The sequence below is a fragment of the Balaenoptera acutorostrata genome, chromosome 12 (assembly GCF_949987535.1).
Source record: "Balaenoptera acutorostrata chromosome 12, mBalAcu1.1, whole genome shotgun sequence".
Lineage (NCBI taxonomy): Eukaryota > Metazoa > Chordata > Mammalia > Artiodactyla > Balaenopteridae > Balaenoptera > Balaenoptera acutorostrata.
Genome location: NC_080075.1, coordinates 1,682,044 through 1,699,994, shown reverse-complemented (window position 1 = coordinate 1,699,994; position 17,951 = coordinate 1,682,044). Strand labels below are relative to the sequence as shown.

Sequence of the window (17,951 nt, the reverse complement as noted above, 5' to 3'; positions counted from 1 at the left end):
CCAGGAGATAGAAGAGCTCCACGGAAGGAAAGGAAAGGTCCCTGCAGGCGTGAGGAGTGGTCACCGCCTGCTTCTGGGCAGCAGCACCCACCCAGAAACCACCCAGCCCTGCGGCACTGGGGTCTGAGCTTTCCTGCAGAAGGAAAGCTCCTCATAAGGTGTTCGCGTGACAAGCAAACGCAGGGAAAGCGGATGGGGGACCGTAACACAGGCATCTGTAATGTTATTCATCTTCAGCCCCAGACACGGATTAAGAGCCTGCTGCCATCTGATAGGATTCTGAGCACAGCCCACGCTCCTGATTGCAGGAGGCGCCCTTTACCGAGAATGCGCTGCACGGAAACGGGAGCCCACGTCCTAGCAGCGCGGGGCGTCCTCAGAGACACACCTCCACCACCGGGGCGTGCCTCCACCTGCTGTGCAATGAACGGGAGTGGAGGGGAGGCCAGAGGAGGGAGCAGCCCCCGTGTACCTGCACGATGCCAGGGCCTCTCCCCGCACCTTCTCCTGCCCCAGCAAGACACCAGAGCCCACCTCCTGGGGGCCCTGATTCCTGGAACCCCTTCTTTTCTTGATCTTTTAAAAAGATGTTTTTAACAAGAGACCTGTACTTCTCCCACCTGTCCTTCCATATCTATTTCAATTTTCCTCTTAATCATCCCTCCAGAACTGGAGACTGTCAGTATTTTCAGGCACTTTTACCCACAAAGGCTTTCAGGACCCTGTAGCCACTGGGAGGAAGACAGCCTGCCTTAAGGTGCAGTGTAGCTAAGGGTTTCTCTTTCTTTCCCTTCAGAGACACCCACATCTTCCTCCCTCGGGGACAAGGGCGTCTCTGAGCAGAAAGGAGCGAGGCTTGTATAGATTCCGTCATTTTCCTTCGGCAAGATGTAGTTTTCCAAGAAGGAATTACAGCTGTCTTACTCACGGGTTCCAATGATGTTCTCTAAAAACAAAAACAAGCTAATGGAAAAAAATTCCACCCCAGCAGAACAGAACCTGCCGGTCAGCCAGCATCTTAACCCCTCTTCCTGCCTGGCGAGCAGAGCTATGTGAAAGGCATCGGAAAAGGGATTTCTGCCAGCCAAAGTGTTTCCAAATTAATGTCAAGAGATTAGGAGATTTTAAGAACTCTGGGAAACCAGAGCCGACGATCACAGGAAAGAAATACCATCCTTTGTCTCTCTGTCTCCGTCTCTCTCTGCAGGGGAGGGGAAGAGGAGAAAGGCTACGTACTTAAAGTTGCAAAGTGTGTAGGAGCCTGAATATTTTAGCGGAAGTATTAACTAGCAAGACTTCGAGAAGGAAGAGCGAAGCTCATTTGTCTAGGAGACCCGGGACAGCAGGGGGTGCACCCTCTCCGTGTCCCACCCCTGCTCCTTCCTGTAAGAGCTGCACTGAGGTTCTCTGATCGCGGATCCCAGTGAAGACCCCTTACAGATGCAGCCCGAGTGCTGCCATGTTACTACACCACGAGCTCGGTCCACACTTTTTTTTTTTTCTTTTTTCTTTATTGGAGTATGTAGTTGTTTTACAACGTTGTGTTAATTTCTAGTGTACAGCGAAGTGGAGTTCCCTGTGCTATACAGCAGGTTCTTATTATCTATTTTATACATATTAGTGTATACATGTCAATCCCAATCTCCCAATTCATCCCACCACCACCACATTCCCCCCCTTGGTGTCCATACGTTTGTTCTCTACATCTGTGTTTCTATTTCTGGGTCTTTTGTAGAGACATGGATGGACCTAGAGACTGTCATACAGAGTGAAGTAAGTCAGAAAGAGAAAAACAAATATCCTATGTTAATGCATATATGTGGAATCCAGAAAAATGGTACAGATGAACCGGTTCGGTCCACACTTTTATTTGCTTATATCTTTCAAAGGATCAAAGGCCCCTTCAGTCCTTCCTATGTAGTTTGGAGGGAGGGTAGGGTGGATTCTTGCTTTGGCATGTGGTCTAGCAACCACCCTTTAAAGAGATGTGGGAGAAGGGCTTTAACCCGAAGGCCCAGGCATGACGTGCCTCTTTTAGCTCCGAAACACATAGGAAATTCCAGACTAATTAGTTAAACTGTGTCTTTCGTTGTACATTACTTTTTTTTTTTAAATAGACTTTTGTTTTTAAAACAATTTAAGGTTTACAGAAAAATGAGTGGAAAGTACAGAGAGTTCCTCTAACGATTGCATCTCTTGTTTCCTGTATCTGATGCTCTGGCATCAGGGTTCTGGCTGACCCTGGAGAGACCGCCCCCCCTCCACCAGCGTTGGTCAGTTCTGGAGAATAAACGACTCCTTCCAGATGCAAACCCCCGGTCCAGGGTCCACACCCCGACCCACCTTCTCCTCTGCCGAGCTCCCCCCTCTGGACAGTTCATCACACCGCGGCAGGTCCTGCACAGCTAGGGACAGTCCCACGACCCAGAGCCTACCGGAACCACTGAGACCAGCTGATTCTAAGCCTGCCTACCCTGCCTTACTTGTTCCTTCGTATGGAAATTGTAATAAGCCCCTTGCTGGCAGCTCCGGCGTCTTCACAGACCCCAGTGTTTCCCATGGTTCAGGGAGGAGAAGCACCCTCTGCTCTTGGGAAATGTAACAGACTAAGGTTCACTGGCAATCGTCTCCTGGTCCGTTGGCCTTGCTTTATCTAAATTATAATAAAACCTATATTTTCAAACGTTTCCCCATACTCCATTGCATTTTCCCTATTATTAATGTCTTGCATCTATTGATAGTCGTGACTTTTCTTCCTCAGTCTGTTGATGTGATGGATTACAAGAGTTGATTTCAGGATGCTGAGCCAGCCTTGTACATCTGGGGTAAATCCAACTTGGTTGTGCTGTGTAATTCTTTCTAATCATTGTTAGATTTGTTTTCCTAGAATTTTGCCGAGGATGTTTGTATCCATGCTCATGAAAGATATTAGCCTGCAGTTTCCCTTTCTTGGAATGGCTTTGGTTTTGGTATCAGCATGATGTTCGCCTCCTGGAATGAGTTAGGAAGTGCACATTACTTTCAACCACAGCCAAGATCATCCCTCAGTGGGACACGCCATCCACAGGAGATAGACTTTGGGTTGCATTTGTAGTAACAGCAATGTGTTTATGCTTCACTGCCCATCTTTTCTGTTCAGCACCTGGACTCCAAGTTAGAGGCTGTTGGGGATCCCTCGTGCTCCCCGGAAGTTCAGAGCTGAGGGTGGGCTTGTGATGGGTGTGCTGGCCTTCTCGGTGGACAGCGGGTGGGCTGTCACCTGCAGTAAGGTCAGGCAGGCCTCCTTGTCCTGAGCTCCCGGCTCTGAGAACCAGGCCAGGCACCTGGGTGATGCTCTGACTTGACAGGTGGGCTCCTCGTGGTTAAAAGACCACTGGCTCAAGAGGTCAGAGCTGAGAGAAGGAAGTGAGATGAGAAGAAGTGCTGTTTATCCAGCACAGATGTCACGCGCTCCGATACCGTCAGCTCGCCAAAGGCTGCAGAGCCAGGGCCCCAGCATGAAACACCGCTGGCCGTTCCTGGTGTAACGTGGAGCAGACACAGGGCCCTGGAGCAGAGCCAGGAGTGTTATGGGGACCAGGGAGGAAGGATCAGTGAGGAGACCGGGGAGGAGGGGCAGCTGTGCTCCCTAGCTCAGTCTAGAATTCTACATTTTTGTTGAGTGGCCTTTGGCTTCCCAAATCTATCTTTGAAGTCAGCCCGCTAAAACGTTTCCTAATGGTTCCTTTCCAACAAACAAACAAAAATCAAGAAGGAGGTCTTCTGGTCAGCTATTTGCTCTTCTTACACCTCCCCTCCCCCACCCTCACATCACAATGTGCTCCTGTATCCCAAGATGCTGCCCACCTGCCCCAGACCCTAACGTCTAGGCTGCACAGCAAACGTGGGTGCTTTGGGCTCAGGGGCGCAGTGGTGAGTCAGAAGCGTGTGCCGTGAGCCAAGCAGCATGGGCGTAGGCAAATATCAGCATTTATTAGAGCAGTTTGCCAACTACTGAGGTTGATTATAGGGACAGTGGTGAATAACCGTGTGTGCGTGTGTGCGTGTGTGTGTGTGTGTGTGTACACGCAGCTGTGTGGGATGGACTGAGTGCCACTTCAGCTCTATAGTATTTATTCTAAAGAGGTCTTTAAAGTGCTTTTGGAGTGGCTCGCATTAAAAGGCACTCCTGCCATGGGGCTGTTAAGCCCTCAGATTAAAGCAGCGAGTCGCGGAAAGCCCCTGGTAAGGCTGCCCTGGATGAGAGTGGGATCCTGTCAGAAGGTGTGAGTGGCCTTTCCCTTTGGGTCTGAGCGCTCTGGGTCCTTAGATACCCACCAGTAGCCCCATGCTTCTCCTGAACTTCCTCCAGGAAAAGCTCTTCTCAGGAGAGTTGACCTCATTCAGTGTCAGGTACCCAAGGCTGATCTGATATAAGTAGAGCCCTTCCAAAGGCGTGAGACCTTCATCCCACAGAATGAACCTCTAATGTGAACTCATATCCCGTAGCAAACGGTGAAGGCCATTTGAGAGTTTTTATTATTTCCTGGCTATTTTAGAGGCATCAGGGGCATCTGGTAGTTCCTCAAGTCCCCGCGTAGAAGTGACACCTGCTCTCTCCACGCATCCACCAGCTAAGTCCTGATATTTGGATTCTGGCAGCAGAATGCAATGACTCCAGCGCTTTATTCTCTGCCAGGTTGTAGAATATTGTTCCCCGATGAGTGAATCACATTCAGTTTGCTTTTCTGAAGTGGGTCGGGTGTACGGAACCAGTCAGAGAGCACACCCGTTCAGAAATGGCTGTCTTATTACAGAGCATCTTCATAGAGACTGTTGGGGAAATAGAATGCCCATTTTATCACCTCGTAAGCACATCTCAGCAATGATATCAAGTGCTTAAATAGAATTCTTTTTGCTAATAATTGGAAATAACCCTTTACAAAATAGAATGTCAGACTCATTAAGATTGAATATGTAAAGTGGTGGGAGCATCCTGTAAGATGCACTATTTGTGAAGGTTATCACAATGGTATTAACTAGCAAAATGAACAATTCAACTGCCTGAGGACATTGTTGCCAACACAGTGCAAAGAATAGCATGTGATGTATTAATCCTGCTGCACTAATGCCATTTGGGAGTGTAGGGGCTATTTAGATTTCACAGGAAGTTGAGTCTCAAGATGAAAGGTGATTCTGAAACACCAACTTTTGTTATCAGCAGCATAGAGCAGTGTTTGGGTAAATTTCATCGTGTGTTTCTGTGGACGTGGCGATTACCAAGAAGCTGTAAGGCCGCGTGCCACTGCCACACTTAAATCTAATCCTAGAATACTCAGTCCAGTACTTTTGGTTATATCAGGAGGGTAATAATTCCTATTTCTCTACAGTATATGACATGAAGAAATATGAGCCTTATATCAAGTGCAAAGCACTGAAATCTGACACAAGCCTTAATCAAGAGCATACAAAATTTCATAATAATGCACTGAAAGAAATTGATTACTTCCTATAGGTTTATCTTATTAATTCATTTTATTCATTTTATTTCAGGGAGGGAGGAAGGAAGGCAGGAAAGAAGGAAGGGAGGGAGAGAGGGAGGGAGAGAGGGAGGGATGAAGGAAGGAAGGAGGGAAGGGAGGAAGGGAGGAAGGGAAGGAAGGGGGGAATTCCCACTTGTTCCCTAAGCACCCCAAAGGGCGATGGCTGTAGACAAGAGTTGGTGACGGTGTACGTGCCACTGTGCGAACCCATCGCACGCCCTCGGGGAATACGCCAGCATTGCTACAGCTCTTTCTCTGAACAGTGCACTGCACAGAGAAGCTTAGAAATTCCTTGTAAAACTCATGCTTTCTATTTCCTTTTCTCCTTTCCTAATGGACCACAGGGTAACTATCACTCAACAAACAGCAACGAGGTTGAGTAGGCAAGGTAAGCACACGTGGTCTGATACCGACACAGAGTTTTAGATTTTTCACCTTCGAGGTACCCTGGAGATTCTCTTAAGTGCTCGTCTCATCATAAAGATCAGGAAATGACCGTGTAGGTCTCCTAAGGCCAAGCCCAGAGTCCTTCCCATCGCATAGACAGAAGTCCAAGGAGAGAATTTAATTTTCTCTGGCTCCTTTGAACGTTTCTCTGCACGTCGCTTTATCCAGGGAGTCAGAAGTATCCCTTCCACCAGGACAGACAATGGACCCATGGGCCTGGGGCCCTGTGGGCAGCTGCAAGGCAGGGCAGGCTCAGGGACTGGGTCAGAACCCAGTTCCTTTTCCTCTTTACCCGTGTGCTTAGTGCAACCGCAGGCTTAACTCCCTGGACACCCAGGGAGACGTGACCTCACTCCCACCCAAGGACAGTCATCTGGACACTGGCTTTTCCCATCCCCCGTGATTATGAGACAGCTCCCACCTGGGATCTGGGGACTAAGCCTGAAGCCTGTGCTTTCAATTGTCCCAGCTGACTGGAGCCTGTTTCTGTTACTGGGACTCTATCAGCTACTTCACATGGGTTTTCTCAGGGTCCCCCTGAGGCTGTGTGTCCACAGCGCTGTTTGAGGACCACACGGGATGCTTTGTGGGGAGGACCGTGTGTCATCAGTGGCGCTGCATGTTCTACAGCCGCCTTTCGGCCGCATCCTGTACTTAGCGTTTTCAAGGCTTTGAGAACTCCTGCAGAAAATAACCCAGGTAACCTCAGAGTCTGCCAGCCATAGATGACAGCCTAAGACCTGTCTCCATGTCTCGTTAGTAACCTGGGACCACTGACTCTGAGGGAAAGTGTGTACTAAGGCCGAGGCGTTTGCACAGAACATTCTGCAGCCTGCACTCATCACACCCCCAACAGTTACTGTCACACATTTTCCACTAAACCACGAACGGGACAGCTTTATCTCCTCTCCTGAAACGGTGGACAGACAGGCCTGCTGTGTCTTCATCTTTATTTTAAAGTCTGCTGACAGAAGTGACCCATCCTGATGTGCAGCCCCAGGTGCAGCGCCCTAATACCCCCCGAGGCTGGTGTCCTTACAAGCACCCAGCGCAGGGAGAGGCCTGCGTGGGGGGATGGGTGATTTAACACCAAGGCCTCCCCCTCCCCCCAGCAGGAACACAGGCCTGGCACTGGGCATCCTTACAGCACAGGGCTAAACCCCGGCTGCTGACCCCTGTTCACAGACAGAACCGGGGCGGGGGGCGCTTTATCATAGTGTCCCACCGCCAAAGGAACGGGAAAATGTCTGCTGGGTGTTTTCAGAGCAGTGTCTTGAGCGAATATACTTTGGTTACACTCTGTAAAGGAAGGTAGCTGTGTCTCAGGTCCCTCGTGTTGAAATGTCAGCCCAGACCAGTCCTGACTGCAACCTTCTACGGAGTGATCTGGGCTCAGACAGAAAATCTTTGTGGCCGCTGGCCTCCCATGGGGGGTCCTGTCCTTCACTGCTGGGGGTAAAAACAGTGCGTATTTTGAGGCAACCTTTTGCATACTAAATATTGTCTGTTTGAGGAGGTCCGACAGTGGCAGAGAGTTTGCGTAAACCCGAGAACTTTCGGCAGCTGCCTTTGTCTGAAGCACAGGCAGCTTTTGTAACTTCCAGGCGTTCCGTGGCCTGTGCTAAAGCCACCTGGTCAGTCACTTGGAAAATGTAAATAAGGGGCCGTGTTCTTTGAAGCCGGATGCGTGCATATGGACAAGGTTCAGCTCAGGCAACTTCCTTTCTAAATGAAATGTCACTAGAGACTTTAGTCTCAGGAATAACGCCATGAAATACAATGTAGAATAATAGAAGGTCACCTCATTCCCTGGGCGGCTCCTGGAGAGAGCTCTTACTTTCTGAAACCCAGGCGATGCCTAAACTCTACATCTGATCTGCTTTTTCTTCTCTTTTCCACGTTCGGTCCCCATGTTTGACAAGCCTCGGTTTGGATTGCCATTGAGGCAAGAGATCATTGGCTTGACAAGCATTAATAAACCACATCTACACTTTATATTTATGAAGAATTTCACAGAGTTTGAGCTGGTCTCCATGGAAGAGCTCTCTGAGATCGTGGAGATGGTATTAATGCCCAGTGATCTTAGCACGTGTGCATGTTCACCTGTCCTAAGATTGGATGAGGCACCTTATCTAATTTTCTCCACAACCCTATGAAATAGACACCATGGGGAAAACGAAGTCAAGAGAGGTTATGTAATAGACAAGATCAGCACATACCATGAGCTATTTTTTTTAACTTTTTATTTTATATTGGAGTATAGTTTTTTTTTTTTAATTGGAGTTGCTTTACCATGTTGTGTTAGTTTCTGCTGTACAACGAAGTGAATCAGCTATATGTATACCTATATTCCCTCCCTCTTGGACCTCCCTCCCACCCACCCCCCGCCATCCCACCCATCTAGGTCACCACAGAGCACCGAGCTGAGCTGCCTGTACTGTACAGCAGGTTCCCACTAGCTCTCTGTTTTACACATGGTAGTGTATGTATATGTCAATCCTAATTTCCCAATTCGTCCCACCCTCCCCTTCCCCCCACTGGGTCCACATGTCCATTCTCTACATCTGTGTCTCTATTCCTGCCCTGCAAATATTGATTAACAATGTTGTGATAGTTTCAGGTATACAGCAAAGTGATTCAGTTATACATATAAATGTACCTGTTCTTTTTCAAATTATTTTCCCGTTTAGGTTGTTACATAATATTGAGCAGAGCTCCCTGTGCTATACAGTAGGTCCTTGTTGGTTATCCATTTTACTTATTTATTTATTTTTTAAATAGATCTTTATTGGAGTATAATCGCTTCACAATACTGTGTTAGTTTCTGTTGTATAACAACATGAATCAGCCATATGCACACGCGTGTCCCCATATCCCCTCCCTCTTGAGCCTCCCTACCCTCCCTATCCCACCCCTCTAGGTGGTCACAAAGCACCGAGCTGATCTCCCTGTGCTATGCGGCTGCTTCCCACCAGCCAACTATTTTACATTCGGTAGTGTATATATGTCCGTGCTACTCTCACTTCGCCCCAGCTTCCCCCTTCCACCCTGTGTCCTCAAGTCCATTCTCTATGTCTACATCTTTATTCCTGCCCTGCAACTAGGTACATATTGATTAACAATGTTGTGATAGTTTCAGGTATACAGCAAGAGAGGTAGCCAACTATTTTACATTCGGTAGTGTATATATGTCCGTGCTACTCTCACTTCGCCCCAGCTTCCCCCTTCCACCCTGTGTCCTCAAGTCCATTCTCTATGTCTACATCTTTATTCCTGCCCTGCAACTAGGTACATCAGTACCATTTTTTTTTTTTTTTAGATTCCATATATATGTGTTAGCATATGGTATTTGTTTTTCTCTTTCTGACTTACTTCACTCTGTATGACTGACTCTAGGTCCATCCACCTCACTACGAATAACTCAATTTTGTTTCTTTTTATGGCTGAGTAATATTCCATTGTATATATGTGCCACATCTTCTTTATCCATTCATCTGTCGATGGACACTTAGGTTGCTTCCATGTCCTGCTATTGTAAATAGAGCTGCAATGAACATTGTGGTGCATATCTCTTTTTGAATTACGGTTTTCTCAGGGTATATTCCCAGTAGTAGGATTGCTGGGTCATATGGTAGTTCTATTTTTAATTTTTTAAGGAACCTCCATACTGTTCTCCATAGTGGCTGTATCAATTTACATTCCTGTCAACAGTCTTGCTATGGTTTTAATTTTCATTCCCCTTTACTTAATGTTCTCTGATGTTTCATATGCTCATTGGATATTTGTATTTCTTTCCTTATGAAGTGTCTGTCCAAATCTTTTGTTAAGATTTTATAATTGCTTGTTTGTTGCATTATAAGAAACTTTTATATTTTCTAAATACCAATCCTTTGTCAGACATGTTTTTTGAAAATATTTTCTCATTCTACGGCATGCCATGTATTTTTAAGGATGTATTTTGATATGCTGGTGCTTTTACTTTTGATGAAGTATAATTTGTCACTGTTTTCCCATAATGTTTATTGCTTTCTGTATCCTGGCCAAGAGACTGTTCCTCCTCCATGTCATGAAGAAGTTCTCCTATGTTTTCCTCTAAAGTCTTCATAACTTCAGCTTTTATATTTAGGTTGTGTAATCAAGCTCAAAATAATTTTGTGTACATGGTGGAGCATGGATCAAAGTTTGTTGTTTTTTTTTTTTTCCTATGGGTGTGCAGATTTACCATCACCATCTTTAAACGGACTTTCAATTTCCTTTGGATTGCTCTGGCACCTTGGTTGAAAATCAAATGACTAAGTTTGTTTCTATTTCTGGGCTTTATGTCCTGTTTATACTGTTCTATTAATTTATTTGTTCTTCTTCATGCCTGAAAAATCACATTGTCTTGATTACTATAGCTTTATATTGTCTTGAAGTCAGATAGTATATAGCTCCTCATTTATTTGGATCTTCTTTAATTTCTTTCACCAATGTTTCTTTTTAATTTTTTTCAGTGTAGAGTTCTTATATATCTTTTGCAAAATGTGTTAATAAGTATTTTATGATTTTTACACTATTAAAAATGGCATTTTAAAAATTGGCATTTCCAATTGGCTGCTGATATTATATAGTAAAATTGTTTTTGTCTTGTGTCAAGATTAGCTCTCCACCCTTCTCTGGTCAACAGGATCTTAGCCAGACAATTCTCCATTTTTTATTCCTTTTCAGTTTCATGACTGCCCAAACTCTGCCTGTTTACCTATCTTTTCCGCTACCAAGTAGTTACCCTTTACCTGGGCAAAGCTTGATCCAACCTCACAATCAGGAAAGGTCCCCACAGAAAATTAACTATGAAATGTGAGCTCATCTCTTAGCAATCTTTGTCCATCTAGTCTGGAGATACATAGTTAATAATATTATATAATATATAATAATACATAATATATGATATATTGTATTATTTATGTAATAATATACAATATTGTAAACAGTATTGTATATTATATAGTAGCACATATAATACATTATACTATATTTATACATTTATACAAAATATTATAGACAGAGATTAGGTGAGATTTTATGAGCTTTCTAATTGTTTTCATTGGGAGGTTTAGTCTGCTAAATGTTACTATAGCAGACACAAAAGCAGACCCAGGGCTGACATTTAAGAGTTAATATTAAATGGATTAGAAATGGAAAGAGAAAGAGAGACAGAGAGAGCTAAGAACTTGTTCTAAACCATTTCTATCACTTATCTAAAGGTGCCTTTTGGAATAGATATTTGGATCTACGTGGAATAGACAGAGCTGTGTTAACTCACCTTCCACTGATATCCTGTTATGTTTTATCTCTACTTCTTTCTTTGCTAAGACTCTTCTTATATTAATTTATGTCCTAATTTATGTACTACTAAGTCACCTTGCCTCTTTGGAGTCACCAGAGTTCAAAGCTCCATACAACTCTATTTTTTTCCTTCATCTAAGTACTTAGGCTAATGTCTCCTACATATAAGCACTTGATAAATACCTGTTGAGAAAGAAGAAAGGACTACTGGCTTTTACAATAAACATTTTCAAGTTAAATATTATGTTATAAAACAGATGGTCCTCATATGTGTAAACATAGTTAAATGCTTCTGTGTCCAAATTCCTTCCCAGAATTTTCTGGGATCTTGCTTTTTCAAATCCCAAATCCTGTGAGAAATCTTTCAATAAACCAGGAAAACAGGAAATGCAGTATAATTTTCATATAAAAAATAAAACTTAACAAGCGACATAGAGACTTTACCTGTTCAGGGGGATCTATTGACAACAAGTCAAAAGCAAGAGCTGATACTCAGTTGACGGTGAAGGTCAACATTTACTGTGGACCAGGTTAGGAACACGGAGAGAGAAGACATCCTGTTCTAATTCGTCTCTCATGTAGTTGTCACCATATTATGTGTTTTCTGGCTCTGTGTGCTGCTAATGGTGAAGCATTCTTGCAAACAAAACAGATATTAATACATTTATATGCACAGTATATTTTGTACGACTCCTGTGAGTACTGCTCCAATGAATAGCAAGCTTTGGAAGCAAGAAAAAGAGTCCTTAATTTGGCGACTTCATTAGGAGATTCCGTGGAGTGCTATTAACCTTGCTAGCTATAGGCTACAGTTCTCTGTCAATAACTGAACAGAAGAGATAAAAAAAATAATAATAAGGTTATGAAATATTGTGACATGGAGTTAGAAACTGATCTGAAATCTGAATTAAAAAGCGATAGTGATGTCAACCAAAAACCCAGTATTAGAGCAAGACAGCAAAGCTCAATGTGAAGATGTTCTGGGACGCATTTAACAACGAGACCAACTTCAACACAAAATGGGGCATTTTCTATATCTGGGATATTTGTCATGAAACAAAGATCAACATTATAGGATAGGGCAATTAATCCTTTGTACTTAAGGTAATGAAATCTTCTAATATTAAATATTTGTAGTATTATCTTTCAATTTTTACAAAATTGTCTTTAGTATCAATATTCCCTGCTATTACTGCTTTTATTGCCAAACAATGTCTCTATCAAGTAGAGATCATTTCTGTATTTCCAAATATTTTTACTATTTGAATATTTTGAATATTTCTGGTTTTTATTATTTTAAAATACATCAAAATATATTTGTTAATAAGCCATGCTTTTATTATATTATATATAGTTATAATTTTTTTTAAAGAAAACCTCTAAAAGGCTTAGTGAAATTCTGCCACAGAAATACGATGTAATGCCTAGCATCACAGTCACTTGTTATGTTAAAACACAAAAATAAAGAGTTACAAAAAATGAAGAGTAACTCTTAATATTAAGAACTTCTGGGAATTTTAATTTCTCTTTCTTGAATCCTCATATTTAATACTGGAGATTTAAAAACACTAAATACAGTTATAGAATCTGCAGTTTGACGGTAAGAAATTATTTATTGTAGGCATCTCTGGAACAATAGTCTAATATTTCTCAAACTTTTTTCAACCGTTAACCTGGGGTTCAATCAATAACAGAAGCAATGATTGCCCTTTGCTGTGTTTGTTTTGAGATATTATTTATCTCAATTATATGGATCTAAGCAAGTCAACAATTTATGACAAGATTCTAAAGCCTCTGAAGCTTGCTACCTATACAGATAGCATTCAAGAATGCTTGATTGCAGGTGTTAAAATAAAAAACAAATGACGACCAGCCTTGAAAATTCCCTGAGTGTACAATACCATTTTAGTCATACAAACAAAGCTTAATTTAGCTTATTTTGCAAGACTACCTTGACCTGGGTCATTTCTTGTTTATGCCTCTGTAAATCATGAGGAAAACTTGTGTTCCCCAAGGTTGATGTGAGATAACACTAACCGATTTCCTATCATTTAAGAAAATTCTAATATTATAACCAATCACTGTGAAGAATAAGCAGTCACTGCTTTTCACTATATAAGCTGCTTTATAACAATATACCCCAGAGCTTCTTTCCTTGGTTTGGTTGGTGTGCTCCCAGGATGCAAACCGTCTCTTTGGTGTGTGCACAGTAAACTTTTATTAACTATTATTTGGTGATTTATTGTTTTTACTTCTGTTATTTCTGAACTTTGATGCACTATATAGTATTAGATGGTCCAGTGAGGCGTTCCTTTAAAAGACTGTGATTCAATTCCATGACCAGTTTTGAAAAAAATGGAGGTAAATTGAGTGTTTCATGATTTTAATGATAAAATCTTGTTTCTCTTTATTAGTTTCTTTCTCTTGGAGCATTTACTAGATTATTATCCTGGTGCAAGTCAGGAAGTTACTGTGCTGTATTCTTTTTCTAGCCCCATTTATACCAAAACAACCATCATAGTTAAGAGTATAATTTTTGAACATGAACAAGTGTAATAAGAGATAGTCTGATTTTGTGGGCTAAGGTCATAGCTGCCGTACTTATTTTTTTATCTTAAGAAATGTAATTGTCTTCTGTGCATATTCATTTTATATCTAGATGTAATAATATGTTTTTCTGAAAGAGTCTGTATATTTTAAGGAAAGTTGTTTAAAACTAATACTTGGAGAGCACTATGGAGCTTGGGAGGTAGGGGACAAGGCAAAGAGAGAAAGGGGGGGTGAGGGGTTGAGCAGAGGAGGTCAAGAGAAACGTGCAAACATTGGGACAGAGTCGGGGAGGAAGGTCCTTCAAGAAAAACACAATGTCAAACATCTGGAGATGCCAGTAAAGATGAGACTGAAACGTAGGAATCAGAACAATAAAATAGTAGTTTGCTTGGAAATAAAAATTTCACTGGAGGTAGAGACAAGACTGCTGTAAATTGACGAGTGAAGAAAAAGGAGGTGAGGAAGTGGATGTAACACGTTCTGAGTTGGCTTCCAAGAGTTTCAGCTGTGCAGAGGAGGTGACAGGATTTCTGGAGGAGTGGAAAATCTCCACAATCTTAGACAGGATGTTAATATAAATAACACAGGCTTAGCATGGGCACTGAGTGAGGTCATGTCTTTGGAGCGTTCACTCCAGGACCATGTACACAGTAAGCACTTAATATGCGTTAAGCAGTATAATTTGTAAGTTTTGAAATCTGGAGAACAAAAAGTACTATTTCGTCATTTTTTATATGGTTTTTGTTTCTTTAATTACTTGTTTGTTGGCCCTTGGACTTTTGTGAATTGTGATTTTATACCATTTGCCTGGTTGTTTTCTATTGAGTTGTTTTTCTTTTGTTTATTATTTTCAGAAGCTTTATACAAAATATGTTTTGGTTACATATTCCTTTGTGTCTCTCCACACTGCACACTGAAAGACTCTATTTTTGACATGCTTTTACTTTTCCTTCCAACTTAGCCACCTCCTGTGCTTTCTTAAAATCCAGTGGAATTTTAGTTCCAGATGACAATTATTTTTACATTAGGCCTCTGAGTACTCAGAAATAATTTCTTGGCAGCTGCTTTATGTTTTATAATCCTACTATCTGCCATATAGTTAGACTGTACAAAGGATGTGAATTTAGTTAGTCTGCTCTGCACCCTGTGGACCCTTTCGTTCCTCTGCACTTTTAAGTTTTATTTTATGTTTCTATAAGTTTCTGTGATGTTTTCATCATTTACATACCTTTTTACCCGGCTTTTAGAACTCCTAGAGGTGGATTTAGAACTTATAAATTTATTGTCCATATTTCAATGTTTTTTTTCAATACCCACCTTTTATTTCCTTCACACACGTTTCCTCCTTACAAATTATTTTCTCACCAAGACCCTTTATTATCCACTCACTAAATCTTTAGTCTTTTGTTTCCACAACAATATTTTAGAGCTCCAAGAACCCTTGAGAGATTTCTTTCCTTCCTATTAACTACTTCTGTCCCATCTATTTCTTCTTTTCCTTCTCTTCTACCTTTACCTCCTGCTTCTCCTCCTCCTTGGTTTCTTTTTAAATGGATTATATCTCACTTTTTGATGAGGACTATTTATTTCAAGGTTTTTCTTTTCCACTCTATTAATTTTGCTTCCATAGGGTTTTTTTCTATTTGACGTCTTGCTCTTAGGCTTTGATTCCTGTGTGTAAATGTCTGTAGATAAGAGTCTAGGGCTTCCCTGGTGGCGCAGTGGTTGAGAATCTGCCTGCCAATGCAGGGGACACGGGTTCGAGCCCTGGTCTGGGAAGATCCCACATGCCGCGGAGCAACTAGGCCCGTGAGCCACAATTACTGAGCCTGCGCGTCTGGAGCCTGTGCTCCACAACAAGAGAGGCCACGATAGTGAGAGGCCCGCGCACCGCGATGAAGAGTGGCCCCCACTTGCCGCAACAAGAGAAAGCCCTCGCACAGAAACGAAGACCCAATGCAGCCATAAATAAATAAATAAATAAATAAATGTAAAAAAAAAAAAAAAAGAGTCTAAGGTGGATAAATTCCTAGATGTCATCTGTTTTCTAATTTACAGCAAGGATTCTTGGAAAGAAATGAAGATTCACATTAAGAATGTCACATTTGGTGATTTCAGGAGACCAGTAGGATGGGAATTAAGTTGGAATTCACCTAGAGTTTATTTTCTAGGTTGGGAGTCTCCCCGTACCTCCCATGGTATTACGTTACCTAAGACAGTACCCCAGATCAAGAGCTCCTGCTTCTGAAGGCTGTGTTCTTTGCTTCATCCCAGAGGCAAACACTGCTTTTAGTGTGTGTATCTCATTGGTGGTTGTTATGGCAGCACTGGCCCAGCTATACTCCCTGTGTGGCCACTGACAGATATAAGGAAATCAGCGTGAGTGACTAGATTGGGAGTCAAATGATGATATCATTCGGACATGCTACGTCGAGCCTGTTGGGTGTCCAAGTAATAAGCCCAGACAGAATGTAAAACTATGGCTCTAAAGCTCCTACAGGAACACGTGTGTTGAGAGCTGGACAGGAAACCAGCAAGATGGAAGAGACAGATAATAACCTTGAAAGAAAACTTATCAAACACAAAGAAACCTTTAAGATAACAAAACTGTAAAATGCATCCTTTTAGAAGATGAAGAAATCAGGAAAAATGCGGAAAGCAATGTGGAAGCAGAAGGAATTACCATAAAATGTAAAGGAAACTAGAGTGTCAAGCTAGAGGGTAGATTTTACCCTTCAAAATATTAGGTAAAAAACCAGACGTGAAATTAAAATATAGGAATAGTTGACTCTTCTAAGATCCAGACATACTGTCTTGCCTTTGGTTTTTGCTGTTCTTAAAGGATTTGTTTCTCCCACATTTTGATGTAAATTTAATCTTTCCTATATGAAGAAAGAGTCCCATAAAATGAAAGAAACATATGGAAAGGAATTACCCCCAAAGTGTGCTTTCATCAAGGTAGAGTAGAGGAATCTAAGTACTGTAGACATTTAATAGGCACTCTATACAAACAAAAGTAATGAAACTGCCTGCCTCATAGATCAAAATAAGTATAAACAGGATAGAAGTGTTGTTTGCAGCTTCTGCTGTGAGCAGGGAGCATATCTTACAGTTAGTGTAACCAGGTGATGTAGCATCAGAGGCTTAGGGTGAAACCAGAATGCAGAAAAGTAAGTGAAAGTTGGATATAGTAATGGAAAACCAGGAAGAATCATTGAAGTCAAAGAGAAAAATCAAGATGGGTGTTGAAGGTGATGGAAAACACAGATGCTCAAAGAAAAATGGGTCTATGGATTGAACATCCCCATAGACAAAATAAACAATTCAGCGTTTCTTTTCCCCTTTAGAAGCAAGATGTATTTGTTTATTATGAGGTACGGGATATTAGATTTTCTCTGAAAGGCGTTATACCTGCTGCATGCTAGCTCTTTCTGGTTCAAGGTTTCTTCCTAAGCCTCAAATAAAATTCCATCACAATTTAAAAAGCAAAACAAACAAAAAAGGATGAACAACATCATTCTTCTATATCTTATTTGTGAAGATTCCCTAGTCATCTTATTCAATGATATGCAAAGTTAACTATTTCCTGGCAACTTCATTTCAAAGCATGGGGCTATCCAGATGGAAGGCTGTGAGTTTCACGACACAACAAACAACATTTCTTTCTCCTGTATTTTTTCACTGAAATCCCTGGTGACTTTGTTGTGCTTTGACTCAGCTTCCCTGGTGACTATCTGCTTCACTGCTTTCCCGTTACATCCAAACCTTGAGGAGGGGGCAGCCGCAGGAGGACTGACCCGCCTTCAGCAACACTGAGACCTGGCTGATTCCGATTCTGCTCTCTCTTTCCTTCCAGATTAACCTCTTCCCAGGGAATTAGTATGAGCTACAAAAAGTTCCCACCAGAGTAAGACTAACCCTCACTCAGATTTTACTTGGTAAGAGGTTAAGGTATTAACCCTTCCAGCAAGTGCTTCAAAGTCTAGAAAAATAAACAAGTCAAAGTTCACATTTATGATCAGTACCCTGGAAATTTTGTTGGCAGGATCTTGCCCTACGACCTTCCACCTCATCTGATAGACATCTGCTTTCTGTAGCCCCACATAG

At 42.2% G+C, this 17,951-nt stretch overlaps 1 long non-coding RNA gene across 2 annotated transcripts in view; it reads right to left on the bottom strand.

Annotated features, from left to right (window-relative positions):
• The window catches only part of LOC130709402 (uncharacterized), a 154,718-nt gene that overhangs the window by 68,242 nt on the left and 68,525 nt on the right, over positions 1–17,951 (bottom strand). The window contains exon 3 of one of the 2 annotated variants that reach the window (XR_009009939.1): positions 1,698–4,812. The exons of the other annotated variant lie outside the window; for it this stretch is intronic. This is a non-coding gene — a long non-coding RNA (uncharacterized LOC130709402). Of the gene's footprint in view, positions 1–1,697; positions 4,813–17,951 lie in introns of those variants that run through there. 2 annotated transcript variants of the gene reach the window in all.